Consider the following 22,238-nt stretch of genomic DNA (forward strand, 5'->3'; position numbering starts at 1 on the left):
AAGGCATTAGTACACACCCACACACAACACACACTTACGGGATGGCGAACGACGGCCACACACACAAACTAACACCCGTACCAACACACATACACACACCAACATAAACATACGTACACACAACCACACAATGCCACATAACACCATCACAAAACATCACACCGAGTAGAAAGCACAAGGAAACCACACAACACATGCTGCAACACAATCACATCACATATACAAAACACACAAGTAACAAATTGCACAAATACAACACATCTATCACGAAGGAAAGCCAGGACAAGTAAGTGTCCATCGAGACCCAAATATATTAGGTGGCAAGATATCAAATTCTCAAACAATTTACAAATAGAGCCAACTGGCCAGTCCAAATAGTCCATTTGCCACTAGGCACATATGGCACTTTGAATGCCCCAACTTGACTTCTGACTGTAAAGTGACCTCCACATGTTAGGGGCATCAAGGGGGCAGGCAGGCACCTCAGGGGTGATGGGGTGGTGTTTGAGGGGGAGTTTGGGTTTTGACAGGGTTCCTTGGGTTTGCCCTTGGGCTTGGGGGGATTGGGCCTGGCTTTCCCCTTACTTTGTGGCTCCTTTGTTTTGTCCTTGGGAGGGGGAGCTTGGGTTTGGGGGCTGTTTTTTTGGCAGGGGAGGGGCTAGGAACAGCAGTGGGGGCAAGGGAGGACTGAGAGGTGGAAGGGCTGGGGTCAGGGAGGGACACTGTACGTTTTAGGGAACACATGATAGGCAAGAGGGTTAGGGAAGAGGGAAACTCATAAAGGAATCTTTTCTTAGGGACGCAAGGGCAGTCATGGGAAAAGCGTTTATGAGTGAAGGGAGAGGGAGTGGTTGTGAGGTGTGTACGTGTAGGTGTCTGGGGTGCAGGTGCGTGGGTGGAAGACGTGTGTACTGGGTGTCTGTTGGGTGTGTAACTGTGGGTGTTTAGGTGTTTCAGAGGGAGGAGGGGGAAGTAGGTGCCGGGAGATGCCATGGTGGATGAGTGACAGTCTGTTGGGGTGGTGCCTGCAGGTAATGTGGATGTGCTGCATGTGGTGGTGTTGGTAGTTGTGGTGAGTGCGCATGTGGTGAATGGGGTGCATGTATGCGGTTCTGGAAGTGTGGTGACTGTGGGTATTATGGGACTAATGGCTGGATCATGGAGTGTTGGTGTTGTGCCAGCAGGTGTAAGTGGTGTAGTGTCGGTGAAGGAGGGGGTGGTGTGGGGTCAGTGGAGGGAGTGAATGTTGTTGTGTGTGCAGGTGGGTGTTGCTTTTGTGTATGCTGGTGGTAGGCTTTGTGGTGCTTGTGTTTGTCACTGCAAACTGGGTCTGTGGAGGTGGATGAATTGCGGTCTGACTGTGTGCTCTGGATGGGGTTGGGCAGAGGCAGCTGGAGGGGGGACAGAGGAATAAGGGACACTGGCTGCCATCAGCAAGGAGGCCAGAGCCTGAAAGGATCTCTGCAGGCCAGACAGGTCACTGTGAATGCCTGACCCACAGAGATGGACCTCAGGAGGTCAATAGCCTCCTCACTGAGGGCAGCAGGGCTGACTGGGGCAGGGGCAGTGGTGCCTATGGTGAAGTGGACGCCCACCCTCTTGGGTGAGTGGGCACGGGCAACTGGACGGGGAGCTACTGGGAGGGCAGTGCTAGTAAGGGGTGTGGTGGACCGAGATGGTGCAAGGATGGCTCCCAATGGGTACACCACCAATAGGAAGTAACCACTGAGGAAGAATTCGATGATGATGCTGAAGAACCAGTCACCCCCCGTGGCATACCCCTTGCTCTCCATCCCACTGAGCTCCTCTGCGTCACTGGATCTAGCCTTCTGGGTTCTGTGGGCTGCCACATCCCCACTCGCCTGTTCCCCTTCTCCTTTACCATTTGATGTTGATGCACACAAAGGGAGAGAAAGAGAGGGAGGAGCGAAAAACAGAGGTAGGGAAACAGTCAAAACCTAACTCTCATTGACATATATGAATATGTACACACTTTATGGCCCTCATTACAACCCTGGCAGTCGGTGTTAAAGAGGCGGTAATACCGCAAACAAGCCGGCGAAAAAAAAAATGGGATCATGACCATGGCGGAAACCACCAACATAGACAGCCACTTTAACACTCCGACAGCAGCGGCAGTAGAAACAAACAGCGCGGCGGTCACCGGCAACAGACAGGCGGAAGACAATGTACCGCCCACCCTATCACAAGATGCCTATCGCCACCTTTTCCGGGGAGGAACCAACGCAAACAAAAACAGAAATAGTACACAGAAGGGAAAACACTCACCTCTCAACACCCCACGAGGAACCAGGACGCCATGGAGCCCGAATTGCGGACAACTGCCAATGCTGGTCTTCCTTCTCTTCTATCAGGAGCACCAAAACGGCGGCGACGACCACTGTGAGTACAGCACCTACAACACGGGGGGAGAGAGTGACACACACACACAACACGCAACACCCCCGCCCCCACCCTCACCCACAACACAATACACACAAATACATGCAGCAACAGTACACATACACCCCACCCCCCCGGAAGCACGCAAGGACAAAAGGAAATGATTTGAACGATTGTAATCATGTGAAATCTCATTATCAAAGTTCAAAATTCAGTAAATACAATTATGTACACCAACTACACAAGTCTGGATAGTGCACCAATCATTGTCCGTGGACCACTGGGCCCAAAATGCATGGGCAAAGCCCACACATGATACCTGACTGGAAACCGAGAGAACACTGCAGGGGCATCAGATCGAAATGAAACAGGCACCTCAGGGGGAGGGGGACGGGACGCCATTGCTGCACGAGGGGGCTCCATGCCCATTGTTATATCCTGGGGAGTGCAAAGCCACAGTCTCTCAAGTCTCTCCAGTGGGTGGGTTGCCCACTGCTTTATCTTGGGGAGTGCAAAGCCACAGTCTCTCAAGTCTCTCAAGTGGGTGGTTTTCCCACTGCTTTATCCTGGGGAGTGCAAAGCCAAAGTCTCTCAAGTGGGTGGTTTGCCCACTGCTTTACCCTGGGGAGTGCAAAGCCACAGTCTCTCAAGTCTCTCAAGTGGGTGGTTTGCCCACTGCTTTATCCTGGGAAGTGCAAAGCCACAGTCTCTCAAGTCTCTCAAGTAGGTGGTTTGCCCACTGCTTTATCCTGGGGAGTGCAAAGCCACAATCTCTCAAGTGGATGTCATTCTCCACTGGTTCTGGAGGTGGCCTGGTGCCCAGAATGCTTCATCCTGCCAAGGACTGAGGTAGTGGATGTCAATCTCCACTGGTTCTGGAGGGGGCCTGGTGCTCAGAGTGCGTCATCCTGCCAAGGACTGAGGTAGTGGATGTCAATCTCCATTGGTTCTGGAGGGGGCCTGGTGCCCAGAGTGCTTCAACCTTCCAAGGACTGAGGTAGTGGATGTATCCCTTCACTGGTTCTGGAGGGGGCCTGGTGCCCAGAGTGCTTCATTCTGCCAAGGACTGAGGTAGTGGATGTCACTCTCCACTGGTTCTGGAGGGGGCCTGGTGCCCAGAGTGCTTCATCCTGCCAAGGACTGAGGTAGTGGATGTATCTCTCCACTGGATCTGGAGGGGGCCTGGTGCCCAGAGTGCTTCATCCTGCCAAGGACAGAGGTAGTGGATGTATCTCTCCACTGGTTCTGGAGGGGGCCTGGTGCCCAGAGTGCTCCACATGCAGTGTGGCCGGTACAATTCCCTCACCTGGGTGTGTGTGCCACAAGATTGCCGAGGTAAAGGTAGCATGATACGCCATGGAGGCAGCGACATACCCCACACTGCTGCGGCTTCGCATTCTACCTGCAGGTGCCAACAGTGATGACAGTAAAGCTTCATCGCAGCTGCCCAGGGTCCTGGAACTCACCACCAGCCTCGGACGACTGACCACTGGGGATGGTAGGCATGTCAGCGGTGGTGCCACTGTCCGAGGATGTCGCGGGGCCGCTGGCGGTGCTTGCGGCGGTGTCTGTCGTGGCGGTGCTGGTGGCGGGGTCTGTGGTGGCGGTGCTGGCAGCAGGGTCTGTGGTGGCGGTGCTTGCGGCGCTATCTGTGGTTGCGGTGCTGGCGGTGGGGTCTGTGGCGGCGGTGCTGGCGGCGGGGTCTGAGGTGGCGGGACATGTGTGAGCACCTGCTGAGGGAGAAAGCAGGATGTCTCCTACAGCCTCGGGCGGCTGCCCACCGGGGAAGAGGCTGGGGACTGTCGCAGCGGCTTGTAGACGTGCCAGGGGCGGTGCAGGTGGCGGTGCGGTTGGAGGTGTTCGCCGCCGTACAGGTTGGCATGGATGTGGACAGAAGGTGTGAAACTGGTCCCTCAGTCTGTGCCTCCATGCTCTCTCCTGACCTGCCCTTCTGTTGTTGGCCCTTCCCCACCTTTGATGGTGGCGCAGTTGTCTTGCCACTATCCCCTTTTGTTTTCGCTGACCCCTTGGTGTCTGGTGGTTTCGGCTTCTCCCTCTGGGATGTGGGCACCTTTTTCACCTTGGCAGGTGGCGGAATGTCCTTGCCCTCGCTACGTGGCACACTGGCAGCCCTGATGGTTGGTGCACTCCATGACCCCGCAGTTGCTGGCACCACTGTGCCTGGGGATGTGGTGGCTGAGGTGCTGGGCTGGGACCTGGAAAGCCTGGCCCTATGGGAAGGACGGGGGGGGAGGTGAAGGGAAGAGGTCAAGGTTTGACAGGAAAAGTTTTTTAGACACACTGGGACGGGTAGATGGAGGGGGTTTGGGAGTGGAGGAAGAGGTAGTGGTTGTAGGAGGTGTACATCTGCTGAATTTGGGTGAAGGTGCATGGGCCTGAGGTTGTTGTGAGGTGGATGGCTGTTGGGTGGGTGTGTGCCTGCGTTTGTGTACTTTGGGAGGAGGGCTCACAGACACACTGGGAGAGGACACAGGGGATGTGTGAATGGTAGTGGGGGTGGTGAGTGCACGTAAGTGGTGTGTGGTGATGGGCGTGCTGGTGATGGAGGTAGTGGCTGAGGATGTAGTGCATGCAGGTGTGAGTGGAGGCGAGACTGGGAGGAAGGAGGGAGACGTGGAGGAGGGGGACACAGTGGAGGAAGTGGATGTTGGTATGTGTGCATGGGTATGTTGCTTGTGTGAGTGTCTGTGGGATGTGTGGTGCTTATGTTTGCCTGAGCCACTCTTGTGTGTTGATGTGTGCATGCTGGTCTGATGGTGTGCTTGGGATAGGCTGAGGTACAGGGGATTGGGTCTGGGTGGAGGAGGTTGGAAATATAGGAGTAGCTGAATACTGATGAATATCTACTACAAAATGGGAGGATCAAAAGGAATATTAGAGTGGATCACAGTGAAGGACATGGAAATAGAAAATTACACCTACAAAATGGTGAATGACTTTCTATTCACATACAAAAGGCTGAATGATTTTCTATTCACTAAAGTTACATGCACACCCACTCCACTACTACTACAGAACAAACAGGCTCAAATCTACTCCTCCCTGTTCTTGGACTGTCATTGGCTGGATGCTGGTACCGGCCTCACATTCTATCTGTTTTTGCCTTTAAATTATGGAGAGACAAGACTGTGTAAGAGACTGACTGGGCAGTACCAAATGTTAGCCTAGAGGTGTAAACCTCACAATGCTGATGTTCTGGCTTTGCATTGTGGCTATGTGACACTGTCAGTAGGACTTATAAGTACAAGAGATTCCAACACCCTGGAAAATCCATGTATGTGTTAGCACGTCTGACCTTAACAAGTAAACTTACAAGGGGACGCAAATAGGTCGATGAACCTTTTCACTCACATTTAGGATGTTCCCACCATAACTCCAGTGAATGCAGATCAATAATCAATCAATATCAATAATAATCAATGATATTCAATAGCACTGGTAATCAATTGGAGTCCATAATTGTCACACACCATGACCTTTCAGTCATGAATAACCACACCTTTTAGTAAATGTTAGTCTATTTCCCCATACTAACAATGCTAATGTCACGAAAAATAATCTCAAAATCAAATGATACACATACAGAAACATCACTGGCTGTCCTAAGCGGTGAAAGAAGCATCATCTTGTTAAAGCTTGAACCACTACACATTCTAAAGTTACAGTGCAAATTTATAACAAGAACAATTGCACAAACAATATCACATACATTTAGATTCAGCAAAGAAAATACATCAAACGTTATTCCCTATGACAGACTTTCATTAGTGAGGATCCTTATCTAACACCAGATTAGCATTCGCATGTTGGGCTTCATGCAAAATAATTTAGTGAACACAAATTTGGAAACCATCTAACTATGGCTCACTATATTGAGGTTGGTACCTAGAAAGAAAACAGTCAAGAAACACATCAGTAATAATATACCTCTCTTTAAATAAATCGGCAAGCTAAGATAGTCATTGTCATCAGGACATCAGTCAGTCAGCAAGCATCAGGATTCAGCATCAAAGTTCAGAAAACGCAAAGTCTCTAAGGAGTTTCAAAGGATAGAGGTAAACCCTCAAGGAGAATGGGGAGAATGGCATATGGTGTCTTCTTCTTAGTGCAGTCCGGCTAAGTTAGATTTCCGAAAACTACTTCTGAAGTCCCTAATGGTCAAGAGATCGCATGTTCACATTTTGTCCAATGAAACTAAAACTTCAAATCTATAATTTCTACGAATACTCAGTTGACATGTTGGCTTCTCTTGTAATGTCCTCATGAGAAAGACTTTTAGCCACAAGCACATTTGGTCAGCACAGTGGAATATTACAATTTAATTCTCTAAGCAAACATTTTATTAACCGGTTTAGAAATACAGCTTGACATGAGGCCGTGCAACTAGGCCAGAACCTCCGCTAAGTTAAGGCCTACAATTAGTAAAGCTAATACATAATGCATAACCCTTAATATGATGTAGTAGTACATTAATCAAACATAAGCTCCAAATTTCTAATTAATAAGTCATTAATAAGTACACTTCATGAATACTGGCGGCCACTCATGTGGACACATTTTCAAATGAGTGCATTATTTTTCTCTATATTATTACATTTTCTATGCAAATCCACTACTCAGAATACATGAATATACATTAATATTTTTTATTAAAACACCTGCTTCAGCACATGTACAGCAGTGTACAGAGTATTGACAAGAACTACATAGGAAACTGGAGTACCATGAAAGTTTTCGGCTTGGGTGAAATTTTAATTACACCAGAGAAACTGGAGTCATTTTATTAATTTTGCATCACTCAGTTGATGCAAAATTGCTGAAATATTTGTGAATACACCTGTTGGCATAGTAATGAGTAGTATGGCACCAAACTCCTATGGCAGGAGCACAGGAACAACAAACTTTGCGAGCATGAGTGTCTGCTAGATGTTTCTGTTCATGCTCTGTTGCATTTAGCACTATTTTCCTAGCACAAAATGCACCCTTAGATCCATTTTGGACACAAAGGTGCATTTCGAGCTAGGAAAATAGCACTAAATTCTGGGTTACACTGCTCGCATATCTCTGCATAATCATGCATTATTTTGCAGTAATTTTGAATAATTATGCTAAATCAAATCATGTTGAGTTCCGTCTTGGCTGAGGCTTGTATGTACCCCTAACTGAAAATGATTCCCTCACTAGTTTAGTGCTCATGAAATGAGTAGACCCAGCATAGTTCTACACCTCAGAAAGAACCCAATTCACAAAGGTAAATATACATATGTAGATTTACTCATGACTGCAGTACACACTTTTAATAGAATACTATGGGCCGGATTATTAGTCTGGCAGTCTCAAGACTGCCAGACTCACAATGATGGGTGGACCCACGTGGTTGTGGCGGTCCGACTGACACATTATGGCCCTGGCGGTCCAAACACCAGGGGACCGCCATCTCCACCAGGATCTCTGATCCCGACGGGAGGACCGCGGTCTTGGTTGTGATCATCCAGGGCAGCGCTGATTACACCCTTGTTCTCTAGCAGCCTATTCATGGCGGTCTGACCGCCATGAAAAGGCTGGCGAAGAACATGTGCAGGGGGCCACAGGTGGTGCCCCAGTACTGCCCAAGCTCATGGCATAGGCAGTGCAGGGGTTCCCCTACCCCGTACCCTTGAATTGTGCACTGTCTTCTGTGCAGAGAGTGCATATTTCAAGGGTGCTATTGTACCCTGCTTGTGGCAGCATTGCCGCCAGCTCAGTTATGAGACAGGAACAATGCTGCTGCACCTTTCCAACTGGGCTGAAAGGTGGAAACATTGAAGTCTCCTCATCGGCTGAAAATGTCTGGGAAAGAATTGAGTATTAAACTTAATGGTTATTGTTGGAAATGGCCTTTCTGCAGGGTCACCCCCAAACTTTTTGCCTCCCTCCTTCTCTTTTTCTGACCTCATTTTTGCTGGCTTTAGGACTAAAGTGCATATGTTCTCTCCTTAATACATGGTGACATTGGCTCATACCCAATTGGCTTATTTAATTTACTTGCAAGTCCCTAGTTGTTGGACTTTTGCTTATGCAGGGTCATCCCCAGTCTTTTTGCCTCCTGCCTCCTATTTTTTTCTGACCTGTTGCTGTTGGCTTTTCAACTCTGAGTACTTTACCACTGCTAACCAGTGCTAAAGTGCATATGCTCTCCGTGTAAATTGTATGTAATTGGTTTATCCATGATTGGCATATTTGATTTACTAGTAAGTCCCTAGTAAAGTGCACTAGAGGTGCCCAGGGCCTGTAAATCAAATGTTACTAGTGGCTCTGCAGCACTGGTTGTGCCACCCACATAAGTAGCTCTGTAATCATGTCCCAGACCTGCCACTGCAGTGTCTGTGTGTGTATTTTTACACTGTAAATTCGACTTGGCAAGTGTACCCACTTGCCAGGCCTAAACCTTCCCTTTTCTTACATGTAAGGCACCCCTAAGGTAGGCCCTAGGTAGCCCCAAGTTCAGGGTGCAGTGTATGGATAAGGTAGGACATATAGGGGGTCATTTGACCGCCGGGGATGCGGGAGGACCGCCAACAGGCTGGCGGTGCCCTGCAGGGCATTCTGACCGCGGCGGTTTGGCCGCGGTCAGAACAGGAAAACCGGCGGTCTCCCGCCGGTTTTCTGATGCCCTCAGGAATCCTCCATGGCGGCGCAGCTTGCTGCGCCACCATGGGGATTCCGACACCCCATACCGCCATCCTGTTCCTGGCGGTTCGCCCGCCAGGAACAGGATGGCGGTATGGGGTGTCGTGGGGCCCCTGGGGGCCCCTGCAGTGCCCATGCCAATGGCATGGGCACTGCAGGGGCCCCCGTAAGAGGGCCCCACAAAGAATTTCAGTGTCTGCTCAGCAGACACTGAAATTCGCGAAGGGTGCAACTGCACCCGTCGCACCTTCCCACTCCGCCGGCTCCATTCGGAGCCGGCTTCCTCGTGGGAAGGGGTTTCCCGCTGGGCTGGCGGGCGGCCTTCTGGCGGTCGCCCGCCAGCCCAGCGGGAAAGCCAGAATGGCCTCCGCGGTCTTTCGACCGCGGAGCGGCCATATGGCGGTTCCCTCCAGGCGGGCGGCTCCCGCCGCCCGCCGGGGTCTGAATGACCCCCATAGTAATGTGGTTTATATGTCCTGACAGTGAAATACTGCCAACTTCGTTTTTCACTGTTGCAAGGCCTGTCTCTCTCATAGGATAATATGGGGGCTACCTTTAAATATGATTAAAGTGTAGATTCCCCTAGAGAGTAGATGGACATGTAGAGTTTGGGGTCCCTGAACTCACAATTAAAAAATACATCTTTTAGTAAAGTTGATTTTAAGATTGTGCGTTTGAAAATGCCACTTTTAGAAAGTGAGCATTTTCTTGCTTAAACCATTCTGTGACTCTGCCTTGTTTGTGGATTCCCTGTCTGGGTCAGTTTGACAGTTGGGTTGTTTTTCACCTCGCACTAGACAGTGACACAAAGGGGGCTGGGGTGTAACCTGCATTTCCTGATTAGCCATCTCTGCTAGGAGGGAGGGGCGGAGTGGTCACTCTCATCTGAAAGGACTGTGCCTGCTCTGACAATGCCGGCTCCAACCCCCTGGTGTGTGTCTGAGGCCTTGCCTGGGCAAGGCAGGATTTCACAAGTAGGTGTGAGTCTCCTTTGAAGAAAGGTGACTTCAAAGACTAAAATGGGTATAAGAAGGGCACCCAAATCTACAGACTTGAGAAACACTTCTGGAACCAAGAGGAACCTCTGCCTGGAGAAGAGCTGATAGCTGAGGAAGAAGTGCCGCCCTGCCTGTGACTGTGCTTTGTGGAGCTTTCCTGCAGTGCTGCTTCTGCCAGAGTAAGAGGGCAAAGACTGGACTTTGTGTGCCTTCCATCTTGTGAAGAAATCTCCAAGGGCTTGATTTAGAGCTTGCCTCCTGTTGTTTGAAGTCTCAGGGACAGCAAAGACTTCTCTCTGCCAGCACCTGGAGTCTCTGGAGAGACTCCTGCTCTGACAAGTGGCGCCCTATCCAGTTCCTGGGCCCTTGGAAGGAAAGCTGGTGGAAATCCAAGGAAATCGACTTCGGACAACTCCGGACCGACACCGCTGCTGAATCCGGTGACGCCGCCTGCACCCGACGCCGTGACCTTCGCTGGAACGTGACGCTCTTCGCAGGCCTGACGCCGCAGCAGCCCCGCTGAAGTCTGCGACTCCGTGGAAGTCGCCGCACCACGTCGTGACCGACGCCGCTCGAAGTGCACGGATTCAACATTTCGCACAGATGCCGCGATCCCCGACTTCGCGCATTGGCTTGTTTTCACTCTTCACCAAAGGTACTGTACTTGGGGGTCTACACGACTCCGTGTCCGCCGCCGCTGGTGTTGGCTTGTTGGGAACGACTCCGTCACGACGCCGTGTTAACATCTCATCGAAGCATTTTTGTTTCTAAGTGCTATTTTTTAGTTTAATCTTTAAAAATTCATACCTTGACTTGTGTATGTTGGACTTTTGTCGTTTTGGTCTTGTTTTGTTTAGATAAATATTTCCTATTTTTCTAAACCGGTGTTGTGTCATTTTGTAGTGTTTTCATTAAGTTACTGTGTGTGTTGGTACAAATACTTTACACCTAGCCCTCTGAGGTTAAGCCTACTGCTCTGTCAAGCTACCAAGGGGGTAAGCAGGGGTTAGCTGAGGGTGATTCTCTTTTACCCTGACTAGAGTGAGGGTCCTTGCTTGAACAGGGGGTAACCTGACTGTCAACCAAAGACCCCATTTCTAACATTGGTGATCAGCGGTTGGGATATGGACTTGTATTTGTACTCGACATACAGTGATTAAGCGTACACTACTGTTTTGAGTTCAGACCACTACGTGACCACATACTACTTGTCTTGTGATTCTGCTTTTTGTTCTCTGATGTCCTCCTGTAAGTATTGCTAATATTTTTGGACTTTGGTTTTTTGTTGTGAAGCCTTTGCAGAATGGAAGTCAATTTCGGGCACCTATTTATGTATAAAAAGTGGCAGCTTAAAGCATTCTGCATGGAAAGGGGACTGGCTGTGAACAAGAAATCCAGAAGGGAGGATCTTGAGTCAGCCCTGTTTCAGAATGAATTGAAACGTTGTCAGGCAACACCACCAAATGAGTCTGAGGAGGATAACTACTCTGAGGAGGAGGGCAGTGGCCCTGAGGAGGAAACAGAAAGAGATGATTGGCTCCTAGCTCGAATCCGGAGTCTGGAAGAGCTAGATGCAGAGCTTGAGAGGGCTGAGGAGAAGAGAGCCTTAATCCTGGAAAAAGAAAGGATTACAGCTCAAGAGCTGAGCTGTGAAGAGCTGAAGCTGGAGGCCATGAGGGCTGAGTTCAGTTCAGATGGTGGCAGCAAAAATCTTGTATCCAGTACTGCTGAAGAAGTGCACATGCCCAGAGATGTGGTGCCCTATTGAAGGAGGGAGTTCAGGGGTATGTGGTAGCTCCAGTGATGCACAGGGTCCCTGAGGTGGATTGGGGAACTGGCATGGGGAGTCATACTCCTACTGGTGGGAGGAACCCTCTACTGACTCTAGGTGAGAGTGACAGGGAGAGGGGTTCCCCGCAGGTAGAAGTCCTGGTTATGGAGTGTGAAGACATCCCAGAAGAGTGTGGGTTGAGTGTCAGGGACAGTCAGGTACTGTCTCACCAGTCTCAGGAGGGTGATGTGGGGTGCTTTTTCAAAGCAGAGTCACTGGATGGTTGGGTGAAGGGTACTTTGGTTAATTCATGTAAGGGGCTGAGTGATGTAATTGCTGGAGAGCATATGTCTAGTCCTTATTTTCCAGAGCTACGCCAACACCAGGTGGAGTGTGAGTTCTCTGACCCCAGGGAGCTTACAATGGAGGCAGACCTCTTGGTGAGTACCAGAGAGTCTGAAGAGGCATTTGGGGGGGCTCCTGAGAGGAGTGGTCTAGGTATTTCCCAACCAGGTGAGGTAGGGAAGGATTGTAGTGTCCCAGGTAGGTCCCGGTGTAGTGGGATGGGTGAGGGACCCCATGTCCAGTCTCTGAGGAGAGGGAATGGGGATGGGCTGAGGTCCAAGGTGCCCGAGATCCGGTCCCAGGTCCTGGAGGGTTCCATGAGGGAACACCAGGAGGGGAGCCTAGCCTGTACCATAGGGCCATCTGTTGAGGGAGATCCCACAGTGTCAGGAGAACTTGGGGGGTGGCTGTAGCCAGCGTCCCACCAGTTCAGGTGTCTGGCAGTACCACTCCTAGTGAGGGGGTGCAGAAGTCCAGACAGAGGGTTGAGAGGGGGTTGCGGACCCCAGTGGAGAACCTGGAGGGTCAGCTCTGAGAGCAGAGCCCCCCAGGAATGACCTTGGTGAGACCATTTCTGATTTGGGGGGAATCCAGACTCTGTCAGAAGGGCAGAGGTCAGGGGACCTGCGCCAGCCAGACTCTTGTGTGGCCCTTGGGGACAGTGTGTCCCTTGAGGGGGGTATGTGTGCCTCCCTGGAAGTCCTGGTGTGCCAGGCAAAGGTTCAACCGCAGGGTGGTTACTCTGGGTTGAATGATCAGGTTCAGGGGGTAAACTCTGACCTGATGGGGGGTAAGTGTGCTCCCACGGAAGTCCTGGTATGCCAGGCAGTGGTTCAACCGCAGGGTGGTGACTCTGGGTTGGATGACCATGTTCAGAGGGTAAACTCTGACGTGGTGGGGGGTAGGTATGCCCCCCAGGAATTCCTGGGTTGCCAGGCAGTAGTCCAGTCTGTGGGTACAGACCCTGGACAGGAGGATCAGGTGCAGGGGGTAAACCCTGACCTGAAGGGGTGGGCGGTTTGCCCAATCACCCCCCCTGGTGTGATTTCAAGGGGTACTCTCCCTGAGGGGGGGTGCAGAACCCTGAGAGTAGGGGCAGGGGAGAAAGAGCCTCACCCCTGGCCCCAGTGCAATCTAAGGGTACAGACCCTGGATTGGAAGGCCAGGTTCAGGGTGTCCCCCCTGACCTGGAGGAAGGGGCTACTGCTAACAGTGCCCCTACCATGTTGTCTTCTGGGGGGGCCACTCCTAGTTGGGTGGTTCAGGACCCCAGAAGAGAGGGCAGGGGAGGGAAGCCTCACCCCTGGCCCTGGTCCAACCTGAAGGTACAGACCCCAGGTTGGAGGATCAGTTGCAGGTTAACATCCCTGCACTGGTGGAAGAATTGTGCAGGACTGCTTCTACAAGCACCCTGACAATTTTTTACTCTGGGGGTGCCGCTCCTGGAGGGAGGGTACAGAGCCCCAGAGGGGAGGACCAGGGTCAGGTTATCTTCTCTGACCTGTTGGAAGGGAGAGTGGTCAAAGGGTGTCAGGCACCTGGGGCTACCGCCCCCCACTCTCCACAGTCACAGTGGGTGGAGAGGCCTGAGGTCAGGCTCTCATCCCTGACAGTCATCAGGGGTCACTGTGGCTTGCTATCCTGGTGTACAGAATTGCCCCTGGGGGTGGGACGAGAGTCACACCCCAGGGGTGGAGTGGGCAACACCACTGTGTTGGCCCTGGTGGTACTATCTGCCCATTGCAATACATCTGTGAGCAAAGTAAAGTTAGGTGCTGCACAGATGGTGTCTGCAGATGTGGAGAAGGGTTCCCCATGGGTTAGCTTAGTGGGCCCTGAGAGTATGGACAGAGGGATCCAACTGGAGTCAGGAAGGCGTAGAACTGGAACATGCCCCTGCTGTTGTGGGCCTGGGTCCTTGTTCTATCGCCCCAATCAGGGAAGTACATCAAGGTATTGATTGTTCTCCCCTGGCTTTAGGCTGGTAGGGGGTCGTGTTGAACTTTTGCTTATGCAGGGTCATCCCCAGTCTTTTTGCCTCCTGCCTCCTATTTTTTTCTGACCTGTTGCTGTTGGCTTTTCAACTCTGAGCACTTTACCACTGCTAACCAGTGCTAAAGTGCATATGCTCTCCGTGTAAATTGTATGTAATTGGTTTATCCATGATTGGCATATTTGATTTACTAGTAAGTCCTTAGTAAAGTGCACTAGAGGTGCCCAGGGCCTGTAAATCAAATGTTACTAGTGGCTCTGCAGCACTGGTTGTGCCACCCACATAAGTAGCTCTGTAATCATGTCCCAGACCTGCCACTGCAGTGTCTGTGTGTGTATTTTTACACTGTAAATTCGACTTGGCAAGTGTACCCACTTGCCAGGCCTAAACCTTCCCTTTTCTTACATGTAAGGCACCCCTAAGGTAGGCCCTAGGTAGCCCCAAGTTCAGGGTGCAGCGTATAGATAAGGTAGGACATATAGTAATGTGGTTTATATGTCCTGACAGTGAAATACTGCCAACTTCGTTTTTCACTGTTGCAAGGCCTGTCTCTCTCATAGGATAATATGGGGGCTACCTTTAACTATGATTAAAGTGTAGATTCCCCTAGAGAGTAGATGGACATGTGGAGTTTGGGGTCCCTGAACTCACAATTAAAAAATACATCTTTTAGTAAAGTTGCTTTTAAGATTGTGCGTTTGAAAATGCCACTTTTAGAAAGTGAGCATTTTCTTGCTTAAACCATTCTGTGACTCTGCCTTGTTTGTGGATTCCCTGTCTGGGTCAGTTTGACAGTTGGGTTGTTTTTCACCTCGCACTAGACAGTGACACAAAAGGGGCTGGGGTGTAACCTGCATTTCCTGATTAGCCATCTCTGCTAGGAGGGAGGGGTGGAGTGGTCACTCTCATCTGAAAGGACTGTGCCTGCCTCTGACAATGCCGGCTCCAACCCCCTGGTGTGTGTCTGGGGCCTTGCCTGGGCAAGGCAGGATTTCACAAGTAGGTGTGAGTCCCCTTTGAAGAAAGGTGACTTCAAAGACTAAAATGGGTATAAGAAGGGCACCCAAATCTACAGACTTGAGAAACACTTCTGGAACCAAGAGGAACCTCTGCCTGGAGAAGAGCTGATAGCTGAGGATGAAGTGCCACCCTGCCTGTGACTGTGCTTTGTGGAGCTTTCCTGCAGTGCTGCTTCTGCCAGAGTAAGAGGGCAAAGACTGGACTTTGTGTGCTTTCCATCTTGTGAAGAAATCTCCAAGGGCTTGATTTAGAGCTTGCCTCCTGTTGTTTGAAGTCTCAGGGACAGCAAAGACTTCTCTCTGCCAGCACCTGGAGTCTCTGGAGAGACTCCTGCTCTGACAAGTGGCGCCCTATCCAGTTCCTGGGCCCTTGGAAGGAAAGCTGGTGGAAATCCAAGGAAATCGACTTCGGACGACTCCGGCCGACGCCTCTGCTGAATCCGGTGACGGCGCCTGCACCCGACGCCGTGACCTTCGCTGGAACGCGACGCTCTTCGCAGGCCCAATGCCACAGCAGCCCCGCTGAAGTCCGCGACTCCGTGGAAGTCGCCGCACCACGTCGTGACCGACGCCGCTCGAAGTGCACGGATTCAACGTTTCGCACAGACGCCACGATCCTCGACTTCGCGCATCGGCTTGTTTTCACTCTTCACCAAAGGTACTGTACTTGGGGGTCTACACGACTCCGTGTCCGGCGCCGCTGGTGTTGGCTTGTTGGGAACGACTCAGTCACGACGCCGTGTTAACATCTCATCGAAGCATTTTTGTTTCTAAGTGCTATTTTTGAGTTTAATCTTTAAAAATTCATAACTTGACTTGTGTATGTTGGATTTTTGTCGTTTTGGTCTTGTTTTGTTTAGATAAATATTACCTATTTTTCTAAACCAGTGTTGTGTCATTTTGTAGTGTTTTCATTAAGTTACTGTGTGTGTTGGTACAAATACATTACACCTAGCACTCTGAGGTTAAGCCTACTGCTCTGCCAAGCTACCAAGGGGGTAAGCAGGGGTTAGCTGAGGGTGATTCTCTTTTACCCTGACTAGAGTGAGGGTCCTTGCTTGAACAGGGGGTAACCTGACTGTCAACCAAATACCCCATTTCTAACACTAGTCAAGCGCACTACTTGTGCCCAAGGCCTTTAAATTAACTGCTACTATTGGACTGCAACACTAGTTGTGCCACCCACATAAGTAGCCCCCTAACCATGTCTCAGGCCTGCCACTGCAGGGCCTCTGTGTGCAGTTTCACTGCCACTTCGACTTATCATTTAAAAGTAATTGCCAAGCCTTTAACTCACCTCTTTTCATATACATCACCCCTAAGGTAGGCCCTAGGCAGGGCGCTATGTAGGTAAAAGGCAGGACATGAACAGGTGTGTTCTATATGTCCTGGTAGTGTAAAACTCCAAAATTCGTTTTTACATTGCTGTGATTCCTGCTTCTTTCATAGGATAGCATTAGGGCTACCCTCATATACTGTTTGAGTGGTAGATTCTGATGTGAAAGGAGTAACCAGGTCAGAATGGTAATACAAAACCCTGCTGAGTGGTGAAGTTGGATTTAATATTGCTTTTCCAGAAATCCCACTTTTAGAAAGTGAGCATTTCTCTACACTCAAATTCTTCTGTGCCTTGCAGCCTGTCTCCAATCCACGTCTAGCTGGGTTACTTGACAGCTTCCCTGTGCATTTCACTGAGACAGCCCCAAACAAAGGATGCTCAGTCACACCCGCCCACATCTGCATACTGAATGGGTCTTCCTGGGTTGGGAGGGTGGAGGGCCTGCCCCCACACATTGGACTGCCAAACCCCCTACTGGGACTCTGGCAGACAGGATGGAACTGAAAAGGGACCTTGTGCACTTCTAAGCCACTCTTTGAAGTCCCCCCACTTCAAAGGGACATTTGGATATTTAAACAGGGCCTCTGATCCTACCAACTCAGACACTTCTGGACAAGATACCACTGGTAAAGAAACTTTGAACCATACCCTGCAACCTGCTAAGAGGAACTGCCTGGCTGCCCAAAGGACTCACCTGAGTGCTTTTCTGCAAAGGACTGCTGACCTGCTGTTGCCCTGCTGCCTTGCTGCCCTCTAGGTTTGCTGAGAAGTGCTCTCCAAGGGCTTGGATAGAGCTTGCCTCCTGTTCCTTGAAGTCTCGGGACCAAAAAGACTTCATCCTGCAAAAAACTCCTTGTGCGGCGAAAATTCAGCCCACAGCCTGCCAGAAATAACGCACAGCCTGCAGCGCGGTGAGAAAATCACAGCACGCCGAACCGGCGCAGTCTGACTCCGTGAGATGAGATCGATGCAGCGCCAGCATTGCGACCGGAACTTCGACGCACGGGCCACTGGATCGATGCATAGCCGAGCCAGAATGACGCAGCCCGACTTCCTGCGAGAAGAATCAACGCAGCGCCTGCCGTGCAACAGAAATTTCCACGCATTGGCCATTGGATCGACGCAGCTCCTGTGACTTCGTCCTGCACGCCCAGGATTTCTCTGCATCAACCCCAGGACGTCCGAATACCCCGCAACCTGAAGAGGATCCAAGACAGCACACCGAAAATCGATGCAAAGCCTTCCCTGCATGGAAAATGATTGATGCATCGTCTGTGTGTGCCCAGAGAAACCGACGAACACCTCACCGCATCTCCTCCTCTGTGGTCCCTTACAGAGAATTTGAATGCAAACCAGGTACTTTGTGCTTGCAAGAGACACTTGTTGCTTTTAAAGACTCTTTTTAGCATTCTCTGAAGTGATATTTCAACGTGTACTTATCAAATCTTGATTGTTTTGACCTGCATTTATCCAGATAAATATTCTATATTTTTCTAAACACTGTGTGGTGTATTTTTGTGGTGATACACTGTGTTATTCCATGATTTATTGCACAAATACTTTACACATTGCCTTCCAAGTTAAGCATGGCTGTTCAGTGCCATGCTTCAAGAGGGTGGGCGCACGATAATTTGGATTGGGTGTGACTTACCCTGACTAGAATACATCCCTTTGCTGCCCTGTTCGACCACAGTATAGTTCACCTGGGTTTAATGACCATATTAGTTTACTTCACATGGCAACCACGTAGTCCTAGATTTAGTAAAGCTTTGCACTGGGTTTCCATCACTGTTCTAACATAAGACTGATGCAAAGTGTTGGAGTTGGATTTATTAACCAACACAAACCATTATTTGTATTGGAAAGTATAATAAAGTTTTGCCAAGTTGACCTGTATGCTAATTCATGCTACTCTGCCTCAATGTGTATTCCATGGGTTGTATATGAGTGCTGTTAGACATGGGGTTTCTGGTTGACTAGGGCATGCACCTCAGCCGGACAGAAACCACTACTGTAGTCAGGGCGAGTAAGTTACACACAAGGACAACCCGTGCTCACCCCCAGTAGCTTGGCACAGAGCAGTCAGGCTTAAATGCTTGCGCAACACACTCACATCAGTGACACACTAAATACACCACAAAAGAGAGTCCACACAGGATTATACAAAAATATATTCCTATATTGTAATTGTGTCTCAACAACCAACAGCAACCTAGCTCATACAACAACATAGCTCATAAATATTGTGCTCAGGGTTCCAATCCTGCACCTATGTCAGTTTTAGTTTACTTTAGTTTAGTTTTATGGGTTTGTAAAGCGCATAGCTACCCTAGGGCATCCAACGCTAAAGGTACGTGACTACACCTGGGAAAAGCTAAAAGAAAAAGAAAAGTTAACTGCAGAAAAGGATAGTTTTCAACTTCTTCCTAAAAAGACACTCCGAGGATTCATAACGAAGTTCGGAGGGCAGGGCGTTCTAAAGACGAGCAGCCTTAATGGAGAAAGAGTTACCTCCCCATGATCTCTTGAAACGTGGTAAATCTGCTGAGTAGAGGATAATCTCAGACTGCTAGAGGGGACATAAATAAAGATCCGTTTTCTAAAGAAAAGCGGACCCTTATTATGTAAAGCTCCGTGAGTAATGCACATGGCTTTGAAATGAATACGCTGTTTAATGGGCAGCCAATGAAGTGCTGCAAGGGCCGGCTTAGCAGAGAGGTGCCTGGGAGAATTAGTAAGAAGTCTGGCTGCTGCATTCTGCACTATTTGCAGCTTCTTTATCACGTACTCCGGAGAGCTGAGATACAGAGAGTTCCCATAGTCAAGGCAGGAAAGAATCAAGGCTTGGATGAGGATTCTTCTGGCCATAAAAGGTAGGAGATAAAAAATCTTCCTAAGGGCTCTTATGAAACCGAAGCACATGGAGGAAGTTTATTTAGCCTGAAGTTCCATGGTCAAACGTAAGTCGAGCCAGAAACCTAGGCTTTTAACCTGCGCCTTTGGGGGAGGCAGACTATTAAAGGCCTCCGAATGCAGTGCCAGAGGAGAAGCAGGAGGACCGTTGCCTACAATCAATACCTCAAATTTACCGTCATTGAATTTAAGTTTGGATTGGATCATCCAGTTACCAATATCCTTCATACAACAGGAAAGATTAGTAGAGGGAGAGTCCCCCGTGCTAGAAAGGGATACCACTAGCTGGGTGTCATCAGCATAGGTAACCATTGAAAGATTATGGGGAGTAACCACTTTGGCCAAAGATGACAAATACATATTAAAAAGAGTGGGGCTCAGGGAAGAGCCCTGGAGGACTCCACAGGTCAGAGGGACAATGTCAGACAGGAAGAAATGATCCAAAACTTGAAAGGATCTTCCTATAAGGAAGGAGGAGAGCCAAGAAAGAGCTGTACCCCCTATCCCTATCTTGGAGAGTCTGCCACAAAGAAGACTATGATCTGCTGTATTGAATGCTGCACTGAGATCCAGTAAGATGATAAGCCATGTGACCCCCTTGATCCAAAAGTTGACGGGCAGACTCGGTCACTCTGAGGAGAGCCGACTCAGTACTTTGTTGAGCTCTAAAGCCCATTTGGGTGGGATGTGAGAGCTCGTGGTTCTCAAGATAGCTCGTCAGTTGCAGATTTACATGTTTCTCTAAGCTCTTGGCTAAGATGGGAAGAAGAACAATAGGTCTATAGTTTTCCAGAGAGGAGGGATTGAACTTTGGCTTTTTCAAGAGGGGTTTAATAATAGTGTGCTTGAGAGATTGAGGAAGAATACCTGGGGATAGGGAATTGTTAAGTAATTTAGTGAGCGGTGAGACAATAATGTCCGCAGCCCTCAAAAGAATGGAGGGGGGGCAGGATCCAGAGGAGAGCCAGATTTAATGTTAGAGAGTAGTATAAGTGTTAAATCATCTGTAAGGAGTGAGAAAGTAGTTAACAAAGTCCCTATAAGAGAGGGATCAGTGACTTGATCATCTAAAGGTTCCTGAGGAGGAGAGAGTGGAAACCCAGAATATATCTTAATAATCTTGTCCTGGAAGTGAGCTGCTAATAAGTTACTATGTTTAGTGGAAGCCTCTATCAGAGAGGCGGGCATGGGTGTTATGGTAAATTTTTTGAAAGTCTGAAAGATTTATTTCTGGGAGTTGGAAGAATTTTCTATTCTAGTGCTATAATAGGTAGATTGAGCTGCTTTACTATTTTGATGATAACATCTAATAGCTTGCCTATAGGCTTCTTTGGCAGAGAGGCTATAGTTCTTTCTCCAGATTCTCTCTAGCTTTTTGCAGTTCTTTCTTAGTTCTAGTAGAGAGGGGGAAAACCATGAGTTGGACTTATGAGAAGGTTTTTTAATTCTAGATTTAATAGGCAGAACGGAATCCAAAGAAGTAGAAATCCAGCTATCAAATAAGTCTGCTGCATTCACAGAATAGTAGTCGTTAATCGTAGCAGAGGCACGAAGGGACCAGCTTCGACCAAATGCACCTAGAGATTATAAATATGGGTTGTGGATCTCTAGAGGCATCATAGGGGAAGGAGAATGATAAGAGAAAATGATCTGTCCAGAGTAAAGGCAGAGGAGATGAAGTAGTGAGATCAAAAGTGTTACTAAATATATGGTCTAAGGTATGGCCCTTGAGATGGGTGGGACCAATAGCATGTTGAGCTAAATCTAGAGCTGTGAGAGAGGCTAACAGCGATTTCGCCGAAGGACAGTCTAAATTATCAAGGTAAATATTAAAGTCCCCAAGGATGGTTAGATTAGGAGTCTTGCTAATAAGGCTAGCTGCAACATCAGGTATAGCTTCTAAGAAGCTAGCACAGGGGCCTGGAGGCCGATAGAAAAGAATCCCAGAGAAGGTAAAGGTAGATGACAAATATAAAGAGACGGTCATACTTTCACAATCTGGAATATCGAGTGGAGAAGTGACACACTTGATAGTATTTTTGTAGATAATGGCTATGACGCCACCTCTCATCAGGGGTCTATCTAAATGTACTATAGAGTAGGTGGAAGGAAGAGATTTACAAATGTCAGCCGAAGATTCTTCACCTAGCCAAGTTTCAGTCAGAAACAGGGCATCAGCGAGAAATCTTCTAAGAGAGTGTAAATATGTAAAGAATGAGCCGGTAAAAAACTGCAATTAAGCAGCAACATTTTACCCAGTTGGTAAGAAGGGATATTAGAAGATAAGACAGCAGTGGGCGTCCAGGAGCAGCTAAGGCAAGAGGAGCGAGCACAAGGATGGAGAGCGCTTACAGAAGTGGGACATGGTTGGGTGCCTCTGAGTGCCTGCATATGTGATGAGGAGTATGTTAGCCTATTAGTAGAGAGAGGGGCAGCATCCCTGGGCTCTGGGCACGTCAGGGTGTGGACGGGCGCAGACGGGCTTGCCTTTGGTGCGCCTTAGGCGCACCAGCGGCGCACCCTCTCCGCGTGTCCGCTGCGCGCCCGCCATGCTTAAATAAACCATGCGGGACGCCCGGCCTGGCCCCAAAAGTCTAAACAACTAGAGTGGCAACCAAAATGGTGGCAAAAAATGGCCCAACAACGGCAGCCCAGAGGGAGGAGGGAAATGAAAAGGAATAGGAAGCAACCGGAATGCCTCTAAACATGGGCACCGGTGCTAACAGACAACAGGAATATATTAAGATATTCCAGATAACCCCCAACA

This window comes from Pleurodeles waltl, chromosome 2_2 (assembly GCF_031143425.1).
Source record: "Pleurodeles waltl isolate 20211129_DDA chromosome 2_2, aPleWal1.hap1.20221129, whole genome shotgun sequence".
In the NCBI taxonomy this organism is placed as follows: Eukaryota; Metazoa; Chordata; class Amphibia; order Caudata; family Salamandridae; genus Pleurodeles; species Pleurodeles waltl.